The sequence below is a fragment of the Anguilla rostrata genome, chromosome 5 (assembly GCF_018555375.3).
Source record: "Anguilla rostrata isolate EN2019 chromosome 5, ASM1855537v3, whole genome shotgun sequence".
In the NCBI taxonomy this organism is placed as follows: Eukaryota; Metazoa; Chordata; class Actinopteri; order Anguilliformes; family Anguillidae; genus Anguilla; species Anguilla rostrata.
In genome coordinates, this window is record NC_057937.1 from 35,492,616 (window position 1) to 35,515,196 (window position 22,581).

Sequence of the window (22,581 nt, forward strand, 5' to 3'; positions counted from 1 at the left end):
TTTAGTGCCCACATGAAATAATTTTTTTGACACATATCTTCCTGTGATGACCATATTTTCCCCAACCCCCCATCCTTGCCCAAAATGTGGATGTCAAAGGTGGCGGTCTGCACAACCGAAAGTCAAGCACATCATTCTGCATCTGAGAAAGGGCTTAAATTCACATAAATCAAAATATTTAGCCCAATGTTTAAGATCCACACAGGAACAAAGGGCTTTATCAAAATGTGCATGCTCTCATTTTGCCCATCACATATAGGTTATAGTAACTGCAGTTTTTTGTGCTCTGAGCAGTACTGCCATAGATCTAAAAGAAAGGCCTTGTTTGGCCATTTCCTGTTGAGAATCACTACAGAGTCTTGTTGCCATGGAGAAAAAGTAATTTCTAAGGGGTTGCATGCCCCATTCCCATGTGAGGCACAGCCATTCTATGCTTATGAAATGTATTTCACCCAAACTACCTTAGTAAATATTAAATTGTACAAATGGATGTAAATTGCAAACTCTGCAAGTCACCTTTAACAATGGCATTTGGTGAGTGAAAAAGAAATAACAGTATTTGTTGAGCAGACATGATATACCACACATATTCATTTTGGATGCTTTTATCACTTGTACCCTCACCATTTCTTTTGAATATTCATGTGCAACTGTTCTTTTTCTTTCTTCTCTTTTTTTAAATGGTTAAGTGGAAAAATTAACAACACGAAAGCCACTATATGGTTCAGACATTTAAATTGTTTATGGGAGCATTTGAAATTTCACTGGTGGGACTGATCTTGGATCAGCCATGTGAAGCATTCATTAAGATTTCACACAGGCTTGGGGTCTGCAGTAGGCTTTTATAGTCATTGTCTGGCTCATCGGTGGTTCCCTGCAGCCAAGACAAGCTGTCCTCTGCTGTTCGCATTGAAAATGCAATCGGCTAATTAGGTCACAAGGGACTTATTGTCAATTCCAAACAGCAATTTTTTAATTGGATAGATATACAGATGGAAAGATAAGAACTTGGAAAGAGTTTGACAAGCCATAAGACAAATACATAGCTGCAACATGAACAACAGGAAACATTGAACAAATATGTAAACCAGCTATTGCGAAGTTTTAAAAAGGGATGGCAAAATCGTTGGAAGCAATAACAGTAATACAAAGTAAAACAAAACAAGCAAAGAAACATACAGTAAAAACGTATTAAAAACAACAAATGTAATGACTAAAGGGAATTGAATTGGTTTGGGGCATGTGGTGTGTCTGTAATGCAATGTATGACAGCCAGGTGTGCGGTATAATGGGTCAATGAGTGCATGTATCATGAATGATTTTGTGTTGATTTTAAAGTATGTTGTGTTGATTGATTTGGTGATTTGATTATTGTCAAATTCAAATAGGATTTTGAAACTGTTATATTTGCCTAAAATATGAATTTATATGCGTTTGGGAGTAATGTGCAAGTTCAGGTTCACACTGATTAACAAAAATTTCAGAATATTTTTCAGACAAGATCCTGCAAATACAGTCATTAATTTTAAAGTTCCTTATGTCCCATTTGGGGTCATTGTATTTCCTCACTGCCTCATTACAAATGTATCTAGTGTCTCTATGCCAGACCAGGTGAGTGAGTGAATGGGTTAGAGAGTGAGTGAGCAACACAGAGTGAGAACGCATCGTATGTTACCATGTCAACAGGCACTTTTATAAACATCATGTCTCTAAAGATTCCATAACATCTGAGACTGTTACAATTTTGTGAAATATTTTAGTGCAAAATGTCAGTGAAGCAGTTAAAATATGCAGAAGTTGATGGCAAAAAATGAACCCCCTCATCCCCCCCATCCTCCCCCAACCCCCCCGCCAACCACCAAATCCAAAGTGTGACGTCTGTTCACTACCAGCAAACAGGAAACACAAGTAAATATATGGGGGTGACGATTATATAACGTAACAAACTAAAACTCACCACTCAGAACGTGTGAATGGCACAGAACTACTTTTTCAAAACTGAATTAGGTAGATGTTGTGGTCCTTCTGAAACCAGACCTGGAGGATTCATTAATTATGCATGCCAGCTGTCCAGTTTATCTCAGTGATCATTAGGCCATATTTTAGTCTCATAATCATGTTCTGGAAATGAATTCAAATTCTGTAGACTTTGTTCATTATTCATACCTACAGGAGCTGCGGGTTCCTATTCTTAGAAAGCCATTTTATGAGCTTGTCTATTTGTCTATTTGTCTTGTGCTCTCTGCCTGTCATTCAGTGTTAACTGAACAATTTCGTCATCAAATCCAGGGGACAATTAAAGTGACAAATTCTCTATTTTTTTACTGTTGAAAAAGTTTAAGCTTTTAACTTTTTGAATACCAAATAATACAATTAACAATGTAGATCCTGTATACATCACACCACAGTGTGCGGAAACAGAAAATAAGTTAATACACCCTAGTAAATTCCCCTGGCCCTAAACATGTGGCAACGTCTGTCCACATGAAGTCTGAATCGTGTAAGTGTACCTGGCTGCAGTGGAGCCTGAGGCCACGTGACAGGCCTCAGAAAGCACAGGCAATGTTCTGTTCTGGAACATCATTATTGAGTTCAGACCAGATTAAGATCAAGTGAAAGAGGAAAAAGACGAATGTTTTGTCAATTACACAGGCTGAATACACACAACCCAACGGCTTTAGGCCGAAAGAGTATAGCCAGGTCGTTCTCAGAGCAGTCCAGCCACATGCTTTCTTAAAGAGCTGGATCCAGTCAGAGGGGATAATCACTATGAGACTGTATGTTTCATCAAGAGGAAGTACTATCTAGCTGATGGGTGGCTCATCCTGTTAAGGCACTGTTTTACTGCATGGATGGATTCCACGGCATGGTATCAATTCCAGAGTGTGCCAGTGCTGACTGTAGCTGGGAGCCCTGCAGTGATGTGTGGGTTTCAGTTGGCCACAATGACAACACTCATCACGACAGAAGCAACTCCTGTGGGTTGACTGCTGAGCTGCACATGAAGTGCCTTTCTCTGACTCATGTCTGAGCAAGCCTGACTTCCAAACTGTGGTGTGAGGCTGGCATGTCATGTTCCAAAGCAGGGCATATGCTTGTCTGTTCTTTCAGTAGGGAAGATCTATATGGAAGTAGATGCTGATAAATATGACTGGGTACTTCAAATTGGTTGGAATGGGAGTTAATGGGATTTTGTCTGACACTGTCATAAGTGAGCTGTTTTGATCAGAAGCGAAAGTCATATTTCGTTTCTGGGTAGTTGATTTGTAGCCTGAAGTAGCCTAGTGGTCAAGAAAATGTTCTGATGAAAATGAAAACATGCATGACAAAAAGTCAATCCCATGGAAAATCATTTTGTATTACAATAGACTACCCAATGTCTACATTGTGCTTTCTTTTTTCCACATGAATTCAGTTTACAGTTCAGGAAGTGCCTCCTTACAAGATATAATTATCAAAATAATTAGTTCATGCTTTCACATTTCCTTACATGACTGATAAATAAACTGGGTAGCATGCCAGAAAATCTGCTATTTAGCTACCAAAATTGTTGATTAGCCTAATGCCCACCTTCTTCCTGAGTAGCCAATCCATTTAAATATTAATTTGAATCATCTGAAGACTATGAATTTCCTCAAAGAACTACAATATGATTACACGTTGCGAACACTGTTCTTCATTACTATTGATAATAACTTGTGCAACCTAACTTTAGTTCCTTCGTTAACGAAGCAACAGTGCCATCACTGTTGGAACGCTCTGCTGCCCCAAATTCTGTGTGTGTGTGTGTGTATGGTGGGGGTGGGGGTGGGGGGTGGGGGGGAAGGTGCTGGGCTTTTGGGCAATCAGCAGCACCAGGTGTCAGGAATCTTCACAGGTCTCACATACTTATTGTGCGATGATGCAGTTGAGTTGGATTCAAAGTCAACATACTGTTGGAGGACCTTTTTTCAAGAAAATGAAATATGCCTGGCCAAATTCAAGGTTGTTAATACAAAGGAATGAATACTTAAAAATCAAGTAATTTTCAGATTTTTATTTTTTAAATTATTATGAAGACACGCAACTACTTTATTTAATTTTGACAGTTACTTACTCAGTTACTAAAATGCTTTTCAGTTGTCACTATAATATCTCGCCATTGGCTGGCTGTGTACTGGGCAGAATTTATACCGTCCAGCTCAAATCATTGCTGGTGCATAGTGGGTCCCTTCAGCTATACTGAGGGACTGCTTGGCCAGTACTCATTGGAGAAGCTTGTAGATGGACTTATCTTGTTATCCGAATTAGGGATAATAACATTCATATGTACATAATACTTTTGTCGTGTTTATAATGGCAAAATGAACAACAATGATAATTCCTCAGGATTGCTAAGTGAGTTATGGATATTCTATCGAGTTAGCCCGTATTTTGGACTAAAAATTGCTGTGAATTTTGTTTTTCTGGATCCTTGCTGTGATAAAAACTCTGACCTTACCGTGATTCATGTCATTAGTGGATTTCCAAAACGCATAGAAGGTGAGGACACCCCAGCAACTATCTGTATGACCCAGCAACTTGTTTTCAACAGGGAAAGTGCTAAAATACAAAATATATATTTTGTTTTACACAACCAAAGTTGAACGGAAGACAGCTGCAATAATGACATGCTGCATATTTTTCTCTCATATTCAAATATTCAATTTTCATTCTCAAATGTCATTTTTTACTATTTGAATTTCATTTGAATATGGGACCATCATTTTCCAGCCCTAGAGAGAGAGAGAGAGAGAGTCTTCATATCCCAATTTTTCATCACAGAGAAACTGGCTTTTTTGCCATAGGTTCATCAGATAAGCACAGAGCCAGGTCTGCTGTAATGGATAGCATCATTATCTCTCTGGCGTGTGAATAATTTACCTGTGTGAAATCTCATTCTCTTGATGAGACATTTTCTAATTCAACATAATATTAAAGAATAGTCACAATCTTGCTGGAAACCATAAAATGTTATTGGATTTTCTTTTCATAGAATGAGATAATGATGATTTATTAAATGAATGGTTTCAATAGTTAAATTGAGTGTTTGTTTTTGCTGCACATTTTTTGTGTATGTTTTATACAATAGTTATTATATGTTTTTAACTATTTAAACTATTTTATTCCATCAAAAAGGCGATTTAGACTTTCCCAATTGACTCAAAAGAGGAGGCTATGGCCGAATCAAATGACACAATTGCATTTTTTCATTACTAATTTATGTTTCAATTAAGCTGCTTAATCGGTAATCAATGGGGAAATGCGTTTCTGATGTGAATGGGCCAGTGATATTATGCTTTCATTTTGCTTTTAATGTTGTGCAAATGTGGCTGTAAATTATGTTGTAGTGTGGTGGAACCAACCATCAGTCAATGAAACATGATGTCACAAATAGCTGCTCTCTAAGTATTCTGAATATGGTGGCTTGTGATATTTTCACCCCTGACCTCTGGAGACTGTTGGTGATTTCCCAGACCTTAAGCTATTTCACCACTCTTAGGATTTGTCTGTCATCACTTGAGGTTGTCTTCCCTGGCCGACACCTACAGTATTTATTTCTGAGTCTACCAGGGGTTTTTTTCTTTTTCAAGAATTTCCAAACTGCTGTACGTGATATATTATATACTGTGCTCTACTCCGTAATGAATTATTCTGTCCTGTTAGCTTACAAATGAGTTGTTTTTCAGCTGTAGTTATTACTCTTTGTTTTCATGATGGTGTATGCCTTCTAACTCCAAATATAACCTCCACAGATGAAAACAATGGCTAAAATCAAGACTAGACACTCACTGGTCTTTTATGTCTGAACAAATTGTGTTAAACAACTCTGCTCCCCTCAAAATTTCCAGCAACGAGGTAACTGACAAGGATAAGGTTCCCAGCATTCTCTTGGGGAGGGATGCCAACAGAGGTCCAGGTTTGCAGATCCCAATTCAAGTTAATGGGGTGTCAGTCAGTGCAGTCATGAATACTGGCCCTGGAGCCACTGTAATCCCTAAGGGCACATACAAGCTGTTGCCTCTGTAAAACTGTGGAAACCCTGTCAAAAGCCAGTCGTCAGAATGCAGAGTCTAAGATGAAAGCCTTCAGTGGGCTGAGGGTGACTTTTAATATTGGAAGTCAGAAAACTGATTGGCCCAGACTATCCTGAGGCATGATTGGCAGTTGAGGAAGATGTCATCATCCCTCCTGAATGTGAGTGCCTAATCTGGGGGGAAGTCGACCATCCTAAGCCTGGTACCCCTGCTGTATGGGAGTAAATACTCAGAGAACAAAAGTTGGACCCAGACCTGTCCATTCTGCATCAGTGGAAAGAGGCTGGTAGCCTACCTTGTCTGGAGCAAGTTGCCCTGTAAAGTCCAGCTGTTAAAAAATAGTGGCTGTGTTGGATGCATGTTGAGTAGCATAACGACATCCTCTAATACAGATGAAGGGCCTACGTTATCTCTACAACTTCAAGTGCGAGCATCCCTGGAAAAAATCTTCCATGTGTGTCATGATCACCCACAAAGCGACTATCTAAGGGAAGGGAGAAGCCTCCAGTGACTCTGACAATGATACTGCAGGTACAGCATGGGTTGAAATGTTCATCTTTTCGTCCGGTGCTGTCAGAATTGTAAAGCTCACAAACATCTGGTTCCTCTACAAAGGCAAAACTGCAGAACTAATAAGCTGTTTCTACCTGGAATGTTTACACCTGGACATTCTGGATCCACTCCCAATAGCCCAGGATGGCAATAAATACATCCTAGAAATGATCAGTCAATTCAGTCATTAGGTGGTGGCCTTCCCATAGCCAGACTAAGGGGCAGAGAACACAGAGAAGGTACTTGTCCTGGAGTTCATCACTTGCTTTGGCGCTCCCCTTGAGCTACACACTGATAAAGGGAAGAATTTTGAAAGTTCACTCTTTCAAGAAGTCTGCCACCTCCTGCAGATCACTAATACTAGAACAACCACCCTACCAGCCGTCCTCTAACAGTCAAGTGGAGCAATTTAACTGCATCTTAATACAGATGACATGATGCTATGCTAAACAGAATAAAAATAATTGGGAAGTGTGCCTCTCTCTACCACTGAGTTTACACCCAACAGAATGCTGCTGGGAAGAGAGACATTCCAACCGAAATACATCAAGCTGCATACAGCTACGCTGAAGAATACTGACAAGGATGTAGCAACATTCATCAATAACCTTTTGGGAGCTAAAACAGGCACATGAAGCTGCACGGAGGCATCTCTGTGCAGCACAACTTTGTGAAAAGAAGACACAGCCTGGAGGCCAATGAAAAGTCGGGATCTGGTGTATGTCCAAAATAGCACAAAAGGAAAAGGCTTTAGCCCAAAGCTCTAACCACCATGGACAGGCTCCTTTGTCATCTGTACACAGTGGATGTGCAGTTCACAAACCAGCCCATTTTCGACTCTAAGACATCACAAAAGCTCTAACTTTTGTTGTTAATTGGTGTTTGTTGGCCCTGGCATGGAACGTGTATGTTCTCGATTTTGGAGCTAAGCATGTTTATAATACATGTAAGCAAGCTGTTGTTCGAAACGTATTAAACACCTGAGCTGGAAGACAGATTTTGTCAAGGGTCCAATACCCTCACCACCAGATCAGTGAGTAAGAACAAGCTATTGGGCTTAGCAGTTGCTGGCTACATGAACAAGCTAGCTCAACAAATATCAGTGCCGTAATATTATATAGACTCTGAAAAAAGTTGTAAATGATAAAAAGGGCAGGCCTCTAAAACCTTATAGTGAAGTGTTTCATAATTGTCTGTAAAGTGAATAATGTGTTTTGTCCGATCATTTTGTTTACTTTTTTATTATTATTATTATTATTATTATTTTTACTGAATTTTAGTATTTTGTCTTACCTTTGCACAGTCTGATATTTATTCCCCTTTGTTAAAGTTATGATGTTTGATTATTTGTATAGTTGATCATGAGAATTGTTAACAAAAGTAAACACACACGCATGCACACAACTCTGAGGTCTGTGATAGTTTGAGTGCTAGTTTGCACTGGCTAACTACATACCGAAGCATCAATTTAACCATATAAAAATTTCAGTTTGCTCACATCAAACAGGCAGTGATGGTCTCTTGTTAGCTATCCTGCTAGCTTAGCAATACAACATTGCTCCCAGTAGTCATGATTTTTGTACATTTTGTGTTGTTGATTGGTTGCTGTTATTGTAGAATATAATATAATTTTTATGTTCTCCAGAATAAGATTTTTACTCAGATACATCTAGAAATTTTCAAGAGACCTGTATGCCTGAAAAGTAATTTATCAGAAGTAATTTCAATGAGCAAAGAGTATTGGTTGAGAAATGTGCATTCAAATTGCTGTCAAAAATCTGAAAATCAAGTCTGGGAAGTGACGATAAAAATGTTTTTTTTTTTTTAAAAAGGATTGAAAGTCAATTACAGGTTCAACACACAGTTGAAATTACTCTCTGTGGGGAAATCGCTGTGAAAACAAGTGCAAGCTTTTTAGTAATGAGGTTCAGACTGGGAAGGAACAGTAGGGATGTCAGGTGTGAGAAAGCGTCTGAATGCTATGTCATACTGCACTTCTCTCTCTCCTCAATGCTGGAGCACAGGGCATCGAGCATGTTTGCTCTCAAGCATGTGCAGTAGAGCTTTTCCTGGTTTGCCAAATTCTAAACCTGGGATACACTGAATGTACACTAAACATTTTTAGCTGTGACCGCAGCTCTATAGCTCTGTCTGTTGGTCGGTTGGTCCACAGAAGTGTCCCACCCCATAGCGGCCACAGTTTTCGCCTCAGGAGGCTGAAATTTGGCATGGAGGTTGGTCATGACCGAAGGTAGAGCTGAGTAACTTTCAGGTCGATGGCGATGGGCGTGGCCTATCACAAAAAGGCATATAACTCCCGAATGGATTCACAGATATGCACAAGATTTTGTTGAAAGGTTGGTCATGAACCAAAGAAGAGGTCATGTGTTTGTGTGAGGGTGTGTGCATGGGTGCATGCACACATGGATGTGTGCGATCGCAGCTATTGCGGATTCGCGCTTGTTTGTTTCCTCTTGTTTGGTGGGTAAGCCAGGGCTCTAATCAGAACTAATGTGTGACAGATTTAATATTTGCTGCCACACTATACTGTACACAATCACCCTTGGAGCCACCATAGCAACTGTGCACTGCACCCAGATGTTCAGAACAGCACTGTATCTGTTCATAAAACGGTTTGTGCTGTTTTTCTCATCCTTAGGCAGCTTTGCTTTTCTCAGTCTGGCCCTCTAATCATCCACCAGTGTAACTGGCTAAAATAAACTCCCTCCCACCTTGTCTCCTCCTCACCCAGTCGTCACAGCTCCTGACACGAGATCTCAAAGATCAGTGCCACAGCAGAGCAGCTGTGAGATCACATGGAGGGGGTGGAACAAAGAACTGCAGCTCAGCTAATCACACTTAATTGTAGCCTTTTGAAAATGTGATTGGCACAAGTCCTGAATGCAGCTGAACAGCTGTGGCATTGAGATTGCATGTGATGGAGGAAGGGGGGTTATGGTGGGTGGCTAGAGCTATTGACCGAACAACTGCATCCTAAAAAGTTAAATCTCCTTCAGTGTCATTGGAGCATTTATTAAATTGTAGATTTGAAACACCCACACACCAAAAGCAGTTTCTGTACAGGGAAGAAATGTTGCATCTGTAAGCTGTTGGTCTCCCTCTGCTCTGTATGATATTGAATTCCGTGGGCGAGACTGTGCTACAGTAGCGGAACACAGCCAACTAAGAACACTGTGTCCTTATGGTCAGCATAAATATGTATATATATATATATATATACACACGCACGCACGCACGTACGCACGCACGCACACACACACACACCCACACACACACACACACAGTATATAGGGGCAGCAGTGTAGCATAGTGGGTAAGGAACTAGACTTGTAACTGAAAGGTCACGGTTCGAGTCCTGGGTAGGACACTGCCATTGTACCCTTGAGCAAGGTACTTGACCTGCATTGCTTCAGTATATATCCAGCTGTATGTAAAATGCTGTGCAAGTCGCTCTGGATAAGAGCATCTGCTAAATGCCTGTAATATATTATATATATAATAATGATGATGGTGATATTATTATTATTATTATGTTAATGGTAGTTTCAGCAGTTTTTTATTAAACAGGCCCAGACGAGCAAAGGGGCCCCAAATTTTTGAAAAGTGTTCATAGAAAGATTCAAATTTTTAAGTTTGTCCTAAAAACAGCCATATACTTGCCATTCGGGGCTACTTTGTGGAACATCCAGGTAGTTTCCTCGACAATTGCGGGTTCCATTTTCAAACTTCGGTTAACTTCTGTTTACAACCTTTTTTAGTAGATAGCTAGCCAAGGTGGCTCCCAGACAGTAAATAAAATAACTAAACATCACAATATTCCAATGTACTACTATAGTTAGGCATTTCATTTTTAAGCTAGTCTCTGATGCCAAAATAGCACTGACAGGCCTCTGAGAACTTTGCTGCAGAACTATCTAGCTAGCTTGCACTAATGCCTGCAGAGACCCCATGGAAAAGCTGGTGCTAGCGCTACATCATAACAAACCCTGCAAACTCCAACCGACTTTGATATTTTCTAGCTCTCTGAGATTAGGGACTGCTCATAGAACTGTATCAGAACTAGAAAGTAAATTAAGTTAAAGTTTTGGCAAGCCATAGCCTCTTATTAGCAAAATGTCCTAAACATTCTGATTACAGATTTTGAAAGTACATGGAGTCAGATAAACGTGTTTTCCTTTCCTGCAACAAAATTGTAACCTTTACAGTTTGGTGACCCTGATGCAATAATCCTTACACTTTGGTGACCCTGACCTTAATTTGGTGACCACATGTTCAAATATAAAATCTTACACTTATGTAGTGTTGTCTGTACACTATTGTAGCATTAGTAGTTGAGGTACTAGCCTCCTGTTCAGGCACATGGGTAGAAGAAAGACAGCACAACGACGTAGAACGAACTTAGGGTTTTTATATAGCCATATGCATTCCACACCAGTCATCAGCCACTTACTCTCGTATTTACTACGCATGTCTTTATACTGACTTGCGACACCATTAGGACATTCAGCGGTATTGCAGACAACAAGGGTATACACAATCCATGCATGAATAACCAATGCAGACACAACACATTTCCCTTTTCAACAAAAGAAAATTCTATCAATAGTAGCAACTAAGTGTAACTAAGCATTAGGAACTTTACTTAACATTTTAAAAGGAAAAGTCTCTCATCCAGGCAGGTTGTTGTCTAGCTCTAACAGGTCTTTGTGCTTGAGCCAGCTGGTCAGCATTTACTGGTGTAGCTTGTGTTTCAGTATCAAACTCTGTTTTTTGACTTTCAGACATGGCAGACAAGCGTTCCATACTTTTCCATCATCCAGCAAGTATGAATCTTCACCTTTCTTTTGTAGCACAACTCGCAGTCGAGTGAACTTGTTTTCCCCTTTCTTCACCTTCCAAGGTTTCTTGATTCGGACAAGATCACCAGACTGGAGCTTTGAAGGCTTGGCATCAGTGTATTGTTTTGACTTGGATTGTTTGTTTTGCACACGCTCTCTCAGCATCCTTTCATCTGTTTGTGTTGCAGGAACATCAGTGATGTTGAGTTTTGTTCTCATGCATCTTCCATGCAGCGGCTCAGAAGGAGTGACTCCAGTTGTAGCATGCAGAGTTGATCTGTAATTCATCAGGAACGTTTGTGTATAGGGTTTCTGCGGCTCTCCTTGTATTGACGCAGTTTGGAGACAGCCTTTTAACACTCTGTTGAATCTTTCTACTTCTCCGTTTGCTCGAGGGTAGTAGACGGCAGATCTCACGTGTTTTATCCCTCTCTGTTTCAGGAAGCTTGAGAATTCAACAGATGTAAATTGTGAACCATTATCAGACACAAGTTCTTTTGGATCACCTCTCTAGAGAACACCGTTGTCAGGAATTGAATGACTGTATCGGCTGTCACTTTTGGAGCAAAGGCAATTTCAGACCATTTACAGTAGTAATCTACAAGTGTAATGGCATACTTGCAGTCAGCAGGAGCTGTTTCAAATGGACCAACCAGATCAATTGCAACCTTTTCCCATGCAGCATTAGGTAAAGGCACTGGTTTCAGAGGAGCATTGTGTGTGACAGCAGTCTTATCACTTTGTTTACAAACAGTGCAGTCTTTGATCTTTGCCTCTGCTTGTGTATCCATCTCTGGCCACCATATACAATACAGTTCTCTCAGACATTGTTTGGTTCGTACTATGCCTTGGTGTGACACATGTGCCTGGTCTATGAGTCTGTTTTGGAGTGATGTTTTTACCACCAGACGACGTGTTCCTCTAACTATACATTCATCAACCACAGCAAGCTCATGACGAACAGCATAGTAGGTATGTAAGTCTGGATCAATGTCTTTTGCCTGTCTTGGCCAGTGTCTTTGCATTTGTGCTTGCAGCTTGTTTAGTACAGGACATCTGGAACAGGCAGTTTTGAATTCGTCTTCTGTGATTGCACTGAAGTCTTGTGTGATCACAGCAACAGACTCAACTGTTTCATTGTAGTCCTCATCCGTGTTTGGCAGTGGCTGTCTAGACAGGCAGTCGGCAACACTGTTTTGTGTACCTGGTCTGTATTGCACGGTGTAGTTGAACTCCATGAGTCTTGCAGACCATCTGGCAATCCGCAGGCCAGTCCGATTGTTTCCTTTTGTAGTCAGGAGTGTGGTAAGTGCAGAATGGTCAGTGCGTAGGGTGAATTGCGTTCCCCACAACCATGTTTGCCACTTCTCCGCAGCCCAGACGCAGGCCAACGCTTCTTTCTCAACGATTGAATACTTGCGTTCAGCATCTGACAAGCTACGTGAAGCGAATGCAATGGTTGTTTCTTCACCATTTTCATCAAGTTGAGTTAGCACACCGCCGATTCCGTAGTTGGAAGCATCAGTACACAGTATTGTGTGGTTGTTTGGGTTGAATAGTGAAAGTGCAGGACTGTTCACTAAGGCTTTCTTGACTTTGTCAAAGCTACCTTGTGCAGCATCAGACCATTGGAAAGTACAGTCTTTGCGCAGCATGACTCTGAGAGGTTCAACTAGTGTAGCGTAGTTTGGAACAAACTTACTGCACCATGCACTCAGGCCCAGGAATGAGCACAGCGTTGGAGCATCAGTAGGAGTTGGAGCATTGGTGATGGCTTTGATGTGAGCGTCTGGATGCAGGCCCTCTGCTGACAGTCTGTGACCCAGGAACGTCAGTGTAGTCCGTCGGAAGTTACACTTTTCCAGGTTCAGCTTTAGACCGGACTCATTGATCCTGTTCAAGACCGCATTGAGGTTAGCATTGTTCTGGTCTTCTGTAGCACCATGGACTATGAGATCATCCAGGTAACATTGTACACCATCAAGTCCTTTCAGAATTATCATCATCATTCTCTGAAAACAGCTTGGAGCAGAACTTAAGCCGTATGGGACCCTGCGGAACTGGAACAACCCCTCATGTGTAATGAATGCAGTGAGACCTCTACTCTCTTCATGCAAGGGAACTTGGTAGTATGCATTCTTTAGGTCAATGGATGAAAACATAACTGAATTTCGCAGCTCTGACAGTATGTCCTCAATCAAAGGCAAGGGGTGACTGTCTGGAGTCTACAGCTTTGTTTGCCTCTCGTAGGTCTACACACATGTGGATTGTGTTGTTTTTTCGTTTGGTCACGACGATTGGAGAAACCCATTCTGATCAATCAGTTCTTTCAATGATTCCGTTTTGTTCTAGTTTTCTTAATTCGTCTGACACAGCATCATGTACTGAAAGCGGTAGACGCGGCTATTTCAGTTGAATTGGTTTCACTTCAGGGTTAATTTTGACTTTGTGAACAAAATTCCTTGCACAGCCAATTTCACAGTTCTTATTTGTACCCCTGGATGGCAGGCTTGGCTTGTTGGATTTTTGAAGCATTGCACATTGTGTAGTAGGTTCAATCAAGCGATTCCCCTTGATTTCAATGTCTAGTGCTTTGGATAGATCACGTCCAATGAGTGGTGTACCTTGTTTCACAATGTTGCACTCACTTATGACAGACATCCCACAGTAGCTTACTTTGGCTCTCAGGCATCTGTAAACTGGAATGCGTCCCTTGGAGTAGTTTAGCAACTGGACTTTAGCTGGGCTGAGAACACACGAGCTGAAGTGATCATTGTAAATATGCAGTGGTAGTATGGATGCACCAAACCCTGTATCAACCATCATTTTCCAGTGTATGGGACTGTTTCAGTGAAGTAGAAAGTGTAAAATTTCCCATAGGAACACCATCATCAGTTGCATTGTTATCAATTATAAGCACAGTCACCTCTGGCAATTGCACTTCATTCACAGACTTGGAAGCAGATTTGCAAACTTTAGAAAAATGACCAACTTTTCCACAAGTTCTACATTTGCAATCCTTTGCAGGGCACAGTCTGTTATTTGCAATGTGACTATTTGAACCACATCTGTAGCATTGTGTAGTTGTATTGGCAAGTTTTCCATCTTATTACTGTGAGTTTTCTGTTTGGACTTTGACCCACAAGCATGCTTGTTGTATATGGCATTGGTAGTACACATGGCTTTAGCATCCCCATCAGGCCCGGCTCCAGCTGTCTGAGTCAGGGTGGGCCGAGTGGCATTTTGGGGGGACAAAATACCATTAAGAAATACTATCAATCAACGTTTGTTTTTTATGTGAAGAGGATATATCCAAATATGTAGCCTAATAACCATGGCTATCACAACCTAAACTAATTTAAAGATGAACTTACATACAGTGAATTTGTTTTTCATGATGTCAAGTTTTATTAAAGGAGTACCATGGTGATTTTCACACTTTCTCGGTTTTATGTGCTATTTGCACAAGAGGCATTGAAGAAACACAATGAGCAAAGTATTAAATATGTCCGTTCTGTATTTTTGGAGAAATATGCGTTTTAAATTCATCGTCCTATTTTCAACCGGTTGAGAAAGTTGTCATTTTGCTACGTCACTAATACAGTAACTACTCCCATTTCCACGCCCCGTAAAGAAATCTGACAGCACACACCGTCCTGCTGTTCAGACAATGCAAATATTTGACTAACGTTAGGTTCACTTAAATTAGAGTGCCTTTAGATTATTTCTGGTTATATTCATTTAGCTAGCTAGCTAACGTTAGCTAGCTAAGAGGTTTGCTTTCATAAGACAAAGTTATCGATAACGTTAGCTTGCTAGTTTGCTTTTATGAGGACGTTATAGTTGTGCTTTTATCTTAACTTGGCTAGCTAGATATCAAAAATTATAATTGGATATAAGTCAACGTCCTTACCTTAGCTATCTACCGATACTTGATATACTAGCCCTATTAAGCTAGCTAGCTTGTGAAAATTCAGTCTCCCAAAGAGAGCGTATCATGGGGGTAGCTATGGAAACGGGGCACGGTCTGTCAATCATAGCTAACTGACAGTTCTCATTACCACGCCCAGACGGTTCGGGTGAATTTTTATCGTGGGAAATTTAGGCTTAGAAAAATACGTTTTAAAGTACATTGAAATGGATGAAGAATAAAAAATTATGCACATTTGTTTCGTTGTTGCCTGAAGACAACTGGGAAGTGTCACGTTCAACCACCATGGTACTCCTTTAAATGGACAACAGCTTGTGATGAAAAGTTTCAAAACCTGGACTAGTTTAGTCAATGTGTACTGGAATAGTTTAACGAATAGCCCAGCAGCAAGACCATCGGCATCATCAGTAAGAGTTTCAAGATCGCCTCTCATTGGAAGTTTGTTTACTGTCAAGAATCGACCACCTCTCCAATACCTTTCACGTAGTAACGATCTGCGTTGCCAGGTGTACGATAATTACCGTATTTGTACCATAATGTTACCCTCTGTACGATCAATAATGCCAAAAAGTGCCCAAATGTAGGCTACGATAATTTCGCCATTTCACAATGAATTTATTAAATTTACCAAATTCCTTGGCTGCTGACTCAGGGTCCGGTTTGCCTTTTCACATACAGTATGCCATGAATTGTAACGTTACAACTCTCAATTATAACGATTACATGTTTGAGCGATTGCGATTTAATTGTAGGCTATTTGACATTATCCGTAGACCAGGCTTTTTAGTGTTAGTCTCATTCATTGGAGTAGGGTCCAGGAAGTTGCCTGCTTCCACGCAACGTATGTGGTGGGCAAATGTTTTTCTCCCCTTTCTGCGGTATTGCGCTCATTGGCTGAAGTATGTGAGTAGGTGTGTTAAACAAGGTTGTTATTTACACCTGTGATTTCTCTTTTTTGGACGTGTACGATAATTTTCTTTAAAATGCAATGATTTTAAGCCTCCGGTAGGCTACGATAGTTTAATATTTCCCACCTGGGAATTCTTCTTGATTTGTTTGGCACCTAATAAGGACGCAACAATTTCACCCTTCTCCTGCCTTCTGCGAAATTCCACCTATGCAGAAGTAGCTTGCAAATGACCCTGACTTGATGCATGCTTTTGTGGACCCCTGTCGCGTTCGAGTGCCATTTTCCAGTTTGTGAATCCAGTAGAGACAAACACATTATCCTTGTCATTAGCTGCGGGACTGCTAAAAACACGACAGGGAAAACAAAAGCATGCATCTTTCTTGATGGAGTATTCGAGCCAGGGTCTGGACTGATACCAAGCGGCTTGAAAGCATCTCTCCCTACCACTAATTAGTCGGCGGGGGTATGACATTAAAAGTGGTTGACTTGCCGTGTTTCGGTTTAAGTTGTCGGAGACATGAGCAGCGCCACTGCTGCAAGGTTGACCAGCATCTTTAGCCCCGCCGCTAATGTTATCGATAGCGTTACTAGGTCGACTGTTTTGTACATTTGTATAACTGAATTATATGGGGAATTAAAAAAAAAATTATAGAGAGTGACACTGTAGTTAATATGCAAATCGCCAGGGTGGGCCAAGCTTGTAAATGGTTGGGCCAGGCCCAACCTGGCCAAACCGTGGAGCCGGGCTTGGCTTCAATTAGGGATTAGGGCTCAAACTAGGGTTCCGCTAGGGTTAGGGTTAGGGTTAGGGTTAGGAAAACGGTATGTCTGAGGGTCGAGGCAAGTTTTCGGTTGTGTTTAGCAGGTTGAAGAAAGGATAGGACATCAGTTTGTTAATAATTTCGAATGAACCAAAATATTTCTCTACTAGCATGTGTACCTATGACCATAAAAAATGTTTAATAAATGCATGTTTTTTTACGAAGAATATTTTTGTTTTTTAACTGACCTCATACGTATGATTTTGTACTTGTATTATTGTCTTCATGATATTTACCTTGCATTCCATCAATTTTAAATGGGTTTTCTGATGTTTTCATAGGTACCAATGGCTTCAATTAGGGTTTAGGGCTCAAACTAGGGTTCAGCTAGGGTTAGGGTTAGGGTTAGGGTTAGGAAAACGGTAAGTCTGAGGGTCGAGGCAAGTTTTCGGTTGTGTTTAGCAGGTTGAAGAAAGGTTAGGATATGGGTTTGTTAATGATTTTGAATGAACCAAAAAATTTCTCTACTAGCATGTATACCTATGACTATAAAAAACGTGTAATAAATGCATTTTTCTTTAGGGAGAACAATTTTGTTTTTTAAATGACCCCATAATTATTATTTTGTATTTGTGTTATTGTCTTCATGATATTTACTTTGTTTGACATCAATTTTAAATGTGTTATCTTATGTTTTCATAGGTACCAATGGCTTCAATTAGGGTTTAGGGCTCAAACTTGGGCTCAGCTAGGGTTAGGGTTAGGGTTAGGAAAACGGTAAGTCTGAGGGTCGAGGCAAGTTTACGGTTGTGTTTTGCAGGTTGAAGAAAGGTTAGGACATCGGTTTGTTAATGATTTCGAATGAACCAAAATATTTCTCTACTAGCATGTGTACCTATGACCATAAAAAATGTTTAATAAATGCATGTTTTTTTACGAAGAATATTTTTGTTTTTTAACTGACCTCATACATATGATTTTGTACTTGTATCATTGTCTTCATGATATTTACCTTGCATTCCATCAATTTCAAATTGGTTTTCTGATGTTTTCATAGGTACCAATGGCTTCAATTAGGGTTTAGGACTCAAACTAGGGTTCAGCTAGGGTTAGGGTTAGGGTTAGGGTTAGGAAAACGGTAAGTCTGAGGGTCGAGGCAAGTTTACGGTTGTGTTTTGCAGGTTGAAGAAAGGTTAGGACATCGGTTTGTTAATGATTTCGAATGAACCAAAATATTTCTCTACTAGCATGTGTACCTATGACCATAAAAAATGTTTAATAAATGCATGTTTTTTTACGAAGAATATTTTTGTTTTTTAACTGACCTCATACGTATGATTTTGTACTTGTATTATTGTCTTTATGATATTTACCTTGCATTCCATCAATATTAAATGGGTTATCTGATGTTTTCATAGGTACCAATGGCTTCAATTAGGGTTTAGGGCTCAAACTAGGGTTCAGCTAGGGTTAGAGTTAGGGTTAGGGTTAGGAAAACGGTAAGTCTGAGGGTCGAGGCAAGTTTACGGTTGTGTATTGCAGGTTAAAAAAAGGTTAGGACATCAGTTTGTTAATGATTTCGAATGAACCAAAATATTTCTCTACTAGCATGTGTACCTATGACCAAAAAAAATGTTTAATAAATGCATGTTTTTTTACGAAGAATATTTTTATTTTTTAACTGACCTCCTGCGTATGATTTTCTACTTGTATTATTGTCTTCATGATATTTACCTTGCATTCCATCAATTTTAAATGGGTTTTCTGATGTTTTCATAGGTACCAATGGCTTCAATTAGGGTTTAGGACTCAAACTAGGGCTCAGCTAGGGTTAGGGTTAGGAAAACGGTAAGTCTGAGGGTCGAGGCAAGTTTACGGTTGTGTTTTGCAGGTTGAAGAAAGGTTAGGACATCAGTTTGTTAATGATTTCGAATTAACCAAAAAATGTCTCTACTAGCATGTGTACCTTTGACCATAAAAAATGTTTAATAAATGCGTGTTTTTTTACGAAGAATATTTTTGTTTTTTAACTGACCTCCTGCATATGATTTTGTACTTGTATTATTGTCTTTATGATTTTTACCTTGCATTCCATCAATATTAAATGGGTTTTCTGATGTTTTCATAGGTACCAATGGCTTCAATTAGGTTTTAGGACTCAAACTAGGGTTCAGCTAGGGTTAGGGTTAGGGTTAGGAAAACGGTAAGTCTGAGGGTCGAGGAAAGTTTACGGTTGTGTTTTGCAGGTTGAAGAAAGGTTAGGACATCAGTTTGTTAATGATTTCGAATGAACCAAAATATTTCTCTACTAGCATGTGTACCTATGACCAAAAAAAATGATTAATAAATGTATGTTTTTTTACGAAGAATATTTTTGTTTTTTAACTGACCTCCTGCATATGATTTTGTACTTGTATTATTGTCTTTATGATTTTTACCTTGCATTCCATCAATATTAAATGGGTTTTCTGATGTTTTCATAGGTACCAATGGCTTCAATTAGGGTTTAGGACTCAAACTAGGGTTCAGCTAGGGTTAGGGTTAGGGTTAGGGTTAGGAAAACGGTAAGTCTGAGGGTCGAGGCAAGTTTACGGTTGTGTTTTGCAGGTTGAAGAAAGGTTAGGACATCGGTTTGTTAATGATTTCGAATGAACCAAAATATTTCTCTACTAGCATGTGTACCTATGACCATAAAAAATGTTTAATAAATGCATGTTTTTTTACGAAGAATATTTTTGTTTTTTAACTGACCTCCTGCATATGATTTTGTACTTGTATTATTGTCTTTAGGATATTTACCTTCCATTCCATCAATTTTAAATGGGTATTTTGATGTATTCATAGGTACCAATGGCTTCAATTAGGGTTTAGGACTCAAACTAGGGTTCAGCTAGGGTTAGGGTTAGGGTTAGGGTTAGGAAAACGGTATGTCTGAGGGTCAAGGCAAGTTTACGGTTGTGTTTTGCAGGTTGAAGAAAGGTTAGGATATGTGTTTGTTAATGATTTTGAATGAACCAAAAAATTTCTCTACTAGCATCTATACCTACGACCATAAAAAATGTTTAATAAATGCATGTTTTTTTACGAAGAATATTTTTGTTTTTTAACTGACCTCATACGTATGATTTTGTACTTGTATTATTGTCTTCATGATATTTACCTTGCATTCCATCAATATTAAATGGGTTATCTGATGTTTTCATAGGTACCAATGGCTTCAATTAGGGTTTAGGGCTCAAACTAGGGTTCAGCTAGGGTTAGGGTTTGGGTTAGGGTTAGGGTTAGGAAAACGGTATGTCTGAGGGTCGAGGCAAGTTTTCGGTTGTGTTTAGCAGGTTGAAGAAAGGTTAGGATATGGGTTTGTTAATGATTTTGAATGAACCAAAAAATTTCTCTACTAGCATGTATACCTATGACTATAAAAAACGTGTAATAAATGCATTTTTCTTTAGGGAGAACAATTTTGTTTTTTAAATGACCCCATAATTATTATTTTGTATTTGTGTTATTGTCTTCATGATATTTACTTTGTTTGACATCAATTTTAAATGTGTTATCTTATGTTTTCATAGGTACCAATGGCTTCAATTAGGGTTTAGGGCTCAAACTTGGGCTCAGCTAGGGTTAGGGTTAGGGTTAGGGTTAGGAAAACGGTAAGTCTGAGGGTCGAGGCAAGTTTACGGTTGTGTTTTGCAGGTTGAAGAAAGGTTAGGACATCGGTTTGTTAATGATTTTGAATGAACCAAAATATTTCTCTACTAGCATGTCTACCTATGACCATAAACAATGTGTAATAAAAGCATGGATTATTAGGGAGAACATTTTTGTTTTTTAACTGACCTCATATATATGATTTTGTATTTCTATCATTGTCTTCATGATATTTACCTTGCATTCCATCAATATTAAATGGGTTATCTGATGTTTTCATAGGTACCAATGGCTTCAATTAGGGTTTAGGGCTCAAACTAGGGTTCAGCTAGGGTTAGGGTTTGGGTTAGGGTTAGGAAAACGGTATGTCTGAGGGTCGATTCAAGTTTACGGTTGTGTTTAGCAGGTTGAAGAAAGGTTAGGACATGGGTTTGTTAATTATTTTGAATGAACCAAAACATTTCTCTACTAGCATGTCTACCTATGACCATAAAAAACGTGTAATAAATGCATTTTTCTTCAGGGAGAACAATTTTGTTTTTTAAATGACCTCATAATTATTATTTTGTATTTGTATTATTGTCTTCATGATATTTACTTTGTTTGCCATCAATTTTAAATGGGTTTTCTGATTTTTTCATTTGTACCAATGGCTTCAATTAGCGTTTAGGCCTAAATCGAGGGTTCAGCTTGTGTTTAGGGTTAAGAAAACTGTAAGTCTGAGTTTTGGGGCAATTTTGCGGTTGTGTTTAGCAGCTTGATAAAAGGTTAGGACATGGGTAGTTAAGGATTTTGAATGAACTAAAAAAATTCTCTAGTAGCATGTGTACCTATCGCCATACAAAATGTGTAATAAATGCATGTTTTTTTATGGAGAACATTTTTTTTTTCTTTAATGACCTCAAATATATTATTTTGCAGCATTAACTTCTTAAGCTTCTGTTGGCGTTGAAATTCTAGTGTTAGGCCCATATAGGCAAGTGTCTGGTGGGGCAGCGGTGAAAGGAAAGGACATGATAGAATTTTGGAACAGGTCCCCATGGGCCACGGAACATCTCTGCCGCCAACAGTTAATCAGCTTTTAAATCAGCTGGGGCTTCTTGGGCTACTGTTGCATTAGCTATTCCCAAAAACACAAGCGACCCACAGACTACCAGATGTAATCAGTGAGACATGTGCCTCTCCTCTGATTGGAGCTGGCTCTCCAGTAGTGTTCTGTGGTTTGCGGTGTGAAGATCCCTGGTTTACAGATGAGCGCATCGCAGCTGTGGTGCTCGCTTCAGCAGAAGTGTGCATGTGGCACAGCAATGAGCCAAAATGCACAGCTGGTGGGATTTTGCTCCATCTAGCAAGACTGTGCAGACACAGCAGGGGGAGATGCCTGCTCAGGGAGAGTTTGAGGGGCGCTAAACCACCATTTAATGTCACAGCCAAAAAAACAGGTTGAAATGTTTGTGAGGTGGGTCACCAAGGTCGCTGGCATTTTGCTCGCATTCTGCTTCTCTGATTACGAGACTCTGAATCAATTATCCGCAATTCCACTGTCTGGCCCGTGCATGCAAGCACAAATGCACCGCCGCAAATGCACGTCCACGGAGAGCAACTGTTCGTAATTATCACACTGTCCATGCCAGCCAGAAGGTCTTATCCAGCCATGATTGGAAACGCATGTGTACGAGCTCTGACGCATTCTTGCTTCTGCATCAACAGTGTGATAAAAAAAACTGCTCTCTACTATATTACTATGGTTTTGCTTCGCTATTTTTTCAAATGACATTTTGTGAGGAGTGGCTGTGGTCGCTGTGCAGCTTAGCAGCTTGCCAAGGATAAATTTTAGAGATGCAAAAAATGAAACCCAAAC